This window comes from Schistocerca serialis, unplaced genomic scaffold (assembly GCF_023864345.2).
Source record: "Schistocerca serialis cubense isolate TAMUIC-IGC-003099 unplaced genomic scaffold, iqSchSeri2.2 HiC_scaffold_1223, whole genome shotgun sequence".
Lineage (NCBI taxonomy): Eukaryota > Metazoa > Arthropoda > Insecta > Orthoptera > Acrididae > Schistocerca > Schistocerca serialis.
This window is the reverse complement of record NW_026047429.1, coordinates 92,501-97,500: the sequence shown is the minus strand read 5'-3', so window position 1 is coordinate 97,500 and position 5,000 is coordinate 92,501. Positions and strand designations below refer to the sequence as shown.

The window sequence follows — 5,000 nt, the reverse complement described above, 5'->3', positions numbered from 1 at the left end:
CTTCCCGGATGACGGACCTACCTGGCCCGGCCCCGGACCCGCGCCGCTGTTGGCTCGGGATGCTCTCGGGCGGAATAATCGCTCCCGTCAGCGGCGCTTCAGCTCTGGACAATTTCACGACCCGTCTTGAAACACGGACCAAGGAGTCTAACATGTGCGCGAGTCATTGGGCTGTACGAAACCTAAAGGCGTAATGAAAGTGAAGGTCTCGCCTTGCGCGGGCCGAGGGAGGATGGGGCTTCCCCGCCCTTCACGGGGCGGCGGCCTCCGCACTCCCGGGGCGTCTCGTCCTCATTGCGAGGTGAGGCGCACCTAGAGCGTACACGTTGGGACCCGAAAGATGGTGAACTATGCCTGGCCAGGACGAAGTCAGGGGAAACCCTGATGGAGGTCCGTAGCGATTCTGACGTGCAAATCGATCGTCGGAGCTGGGTATAGGGGCGAAAGACTAATCGAACCATCTAGTAGCTGGTTCCCTCCGAAGTTTCCCTCAGGATAGCTGGTGCTCGTACGAGTCTCATCCGGTAAAGCGAATGATTAGAGGCCTTGGGGCCGAAACGACCTCAACCTATTCTCAAACTTTAAATGGGTGAGATCTCCGGCTTGCTTGATATGCTGAAGCCGCGAGCAAACGACTCGGATCGGAGTGCCAAGTGGGCCACTTTTGGTAAGCAGAACTGGCGCTGTGGGATGAACCAAACGCCGAGTTAAGGCGCCCGAATCGACGCTCATGGGAAACCATGAAAGGCGTTGGTTGCTTAAGACAGCAGGACGGTGGCCATGGAAGTCGGAATCCGCTAAGGAGTGTGTAACAACTCACCTGCCGAAGCAACTAGCCCTGAAAATGGATGGCGCTGAAGCGTCGTGCCTATACTCGGCCGTCAGTCTGGCAGTCATGGCCGGTCCTTGCGGCCGGCCGCGAAGCCCTGACGAGTAGGAGGGTCGCGGCGGTGGGCGCAGAAGGGTCTGGGCGTGAGCCTGCCTGGAGCCGCCGTCGGTGCAGATCTTGGTGGTAGTAGCAAATACTCCAGCGAGGCCCTGGAGGGCTGACGCGGAGAAGGGTTTCGTGTGAACAGCCGTTGCACACGAGTCAGTCGATCCTAAGCCCTAGGAGAAATCCGATGTTGATGGGGGCCGTCATAGCATGATGCACTTTGTGCTGGCCCCCGTTGGGCGAAAGGGAATCCGGTTCCTATTCCGGAACCCGGCAGCGGAACCGATACAAGTCGGGCCCCTCTTTTAGAGATGCTCGTCGGGGTAACCCAAAAGGACCCGGAGACGCCGTCGGGAGATCGGGGAAGAGTTTTCTTTTCTGCATGAGCGTTCGAGTTCCCTGGAATCCTCTAGCAGGGAGATAGGGTTTGGAACGCGAAGAGCACCGCAGTTGCGGCGGTGTCCCGATCTTCCCCTCGGACCTTGAAAATCCGGGAGAGGGCCACGTGGAGGTGTCGCGCCGGTTCGTACCCATATCCGCAGCAGGTCTCCAAGGTGAAGAGCCTCTAGTCGATAGAATAATGTAGGTAAGGGAAGTCGGCAAATTGGATCCGTAACTTCGGGATAAGGATTGGCTCTGAGGATCGGGGCGTGTCGGGCTTGGTCGGGAAGTGGGTCAGCGCTAACGTGCCGGGCCTGGGCGAGGTGAGTGCCGTAGGGGTGCCGGTAAGTGCGGGCGTTTAGCGCGGGCGTGGTCTGCTCTCGCCGTTGGTCGGCCTCGTGCTGGCCGGCGGTGCAGGATGCGCGCGCCTGCGCGGCGTTCGCGCCCCGGTGCTTCAACCTGCGTGCAGGATCCGAGCTCGGTCCCGTGCCTTGGCCTCCCACGGATCTTCCTTGCTGCGAGGCCGCGTCCGCCTTAGCGTGCTCCTCCGGGGGCGCGCGGGTGCGCGGATTCTCTTCGGCCGCCATTCAACGATCAACTCAGAACTGGCACGGACTGGGGGAATCCGACTGTCTAATTAAAACAAAGCATTGCGATGGCCCTAGCGGGTGTTGACGCAATGTGATTTCTGCCCAGTGCTCTGAATGTCAACGTGAAGAAATTCAAGCAAGCGCGGGTAAACGGCGGGAGTAACTATGACTCTCTTAAGGTAGCCAAATGCCTCGTCATCTAATTAGTGACGCGCATGAATGGATTAACGAGATTCCCGCTGTCCCTATCTAATTTCATAATGGAACATCAATTACATGTAATAAACCTCCCTGGCAACCCTCCTACCTACAGGAGTCGAGCCGGGGCAGCGTCTCACATAGATGTGACGTTGAGTTCAGTTAACGTAGCAAATAATATTCAGAGTTGGAAAGTTCTAGAAAATCTCACAACAAGTGACCATAACATAATTGAATTTTCAGTCGCACTACTTGCGGAACACGTGCCAGAGGGGTGGACAACGCAATATGATTATGGGAGAGCCGATTGGGGCCTGCTGGAGGCAGAGTTCAATCCTCCAGAGTTGGAAGATGGCCCGTTTAACGTGGAAGAGGCTGTTGAGGCCTTGATTGTCTCTATAAAGGCGGCAGTGGCCGCAGCGATACCGACGCGAAGACGTCTCATACGCGAAACGACCTCTCCATGGACTCCGGAGCTCACTCGGCTCAGGCAGTCTATGAGAAGGGCACGACGCAGCTATCAGGCGTCTTTCACCCGAGACGAAAGGCAATACCATCTTGCCATGTACAGGAGACGAAAATGGATTTTCAAAGAAACACTAAGGCAACATCGCCAGCGAAGTTGGGAGGACTTTGTAAAGTCTCATCTTACCCTAGACCCATGGGGTATCCCATATAAAATGGTGAGAGAGAAGATACATTCTCCAATGCATCTCTCGACAGTAAGACTTGGAGACAATGACAGTATGACGAAAGACTGGGTGGAGACGGCTGAGGAGTTACTTAATGTGCTCCTCCCCGACGACCGACCGGAAACAGACAACGAGATGCAACAGGAGATTAGGATCCAGGATCAGACGGAGTACAATAATGAACTACAAGTATACCCCTTCTCGGTTGAGGAGGTACAAACAGCTATACTCTCTTTTGCCAGACGCAAGGCCCCAGGGCCAGACGCAATACCTGCGGAAGTTCTGCAGAATATTGTGCACAAGATAGCCCCAGGCCTTGCAAAGATATACAACAGGTGTCTGGAAACACAGTCCTTCCCAACTCGCTGGAAGACTGCGGAAGTGATAATAATTAAGAAGTCACCAGAAAAAGATCCAACAATACCAAAGTCCTACAGGCCTATATGCCTCTTGGATGTCCTGGGAAAGACGCTTGAGAAGCTGCTGGTCTCAAGGCTGTCAAGTCACAGAATCCTTCGTGGAATGAGTGACATGCAATACGGTTTCCGTAAAGGCAAATCAACATCTGATGCCGTAAATAAGGTCGCAAGTATTGTACACTCATCTACAAGGAAATATGTTCTTGGAGTCATGGTGGATATCTCCGGCGCCTTCGACAACCTGTGGTGGCCGGCGCTTTTCTCTCGTCTTCGGGAGATTGAGTGTCCGGTAATGCTATACGGTTGTTTGAGGGACTACTGCCGGAATAGGGTTGCTAAAATCACGGCTCCTGGTGCTGTGGTGTTCAAGAACATATCAAAGGGCTGTCCACAGGGTTCTGTGTGCGGCCCTTTATTCTGGGATATAAACATGGATCCTCTGCTGAGAACTCTTGAGGAGAACAGTGTAGCACTAGGAGTCGTGGCATATGCAGATGATCTCCTCGTCCTTATCGAGGGCGACAGTCGTACCGAAATAGAGACAAATGCAGGCCATGTTTTCGAGATCTTAACACAATGGTGTAAATCTTCTAAGTTAGAAATTGCACCTCACAAATCTCAATACATTCTCCTTAAGGGCAAATTGGCCCGTGACCCCATCATAAGATTAGATAATAAAGTAGTGGCGCGTACACGAGTTGCGAAATATTTGGGCGTCCTCATAGATGAGGCATGGAGTTACGTGCCACATATTAATCATGTTGCTTCAAAAGCATTAGCAGTCTTAAATAAACTGATTAGTATAGCCCAACGGCGTTTTCATCTACCTCCGTTGGCAACAAAAATGTATCATAACTGCATTTTAGCACCAATAGTAGGATACGGCTCCAGTGCCTGGGCCCACAAACTCACTCAGGTGAGGCCTGCGCTTATGGTCAGGCGAATTCAACGCAATGTTATTCTTAGATGCATAGGTGCCTTCGGCACCACACCAACAGATGCTCTTAGTATTATTATGGGCCTATGCCCACTGGATCTGATAATACGGCAAAACGCGGCAGTACACTGGCTGGTAAAACGGGATTTTCTAAAAGTAACACAAATTATGGGTGAACATCTAAATAATATAAAAGAAATTAAGCAAAAGACACTAACATCTTGGCAAGAACAATGGGACACCTCAGATACAGGAAGGAGAGTTTACGACTTCCTTCCTAACGTACAAGAGAGACTACGCATTAAGCATCTAATACCTTCACAAGGTATAGTTCATTTTTTGACGGGACATGGCCCCTATCCTACATATTTCCATAGGATAGGCAGCCAACCAACACCTGAGTGTATTTGTGGTGCCCCTGTGGGGACGCCTGAACATGTGGTCTTTGATTGCCCAGACTTCGAACCAGTTGCCTCTGAGCTAAGGCAGGAACTACCTAATCAGGATGTTGCACTTCTTTTAAGAAACCCTGATGCCTATAAAGTCCTACAAAGTCTGGTTGATTCAGTGTCCGCATTCGCCAAATTAATCTTTGATTAACTACGATAGTTAAACGCGAGAAAAGCCGTACTCCTCAACAGGTCTGAGGAGTATTGAGCGGCAACATTTCTAAAACAAACATAAGTTACCCTGGTGGGGATGGAATGGCGGCTGTCCCTTGCATACTGGATTTCCGTTAGCGAGGGGTACCCGTCCGCCTTCCTTACCAAACGAACATAAGAGTACATGGACTGAAAAGAGGGCAAGTAGGGAGAGATGGTGGGGCTCCCCGATCTATGGTGACATAGG

At 52.1% G+C, this 5,000-nt stretch overlaps 1 pseudogene; it reads left to right on the top strand.

Annotated features, from left to right (window-relative positions):
• The window catches only part of LOC126435911 (large subunit ribosomal RNA), a 7,704-nt pseudogene that overhangs the window by 800 nt on the left and 1,904 nt on the right, over window positions 1-5,000 (top strand).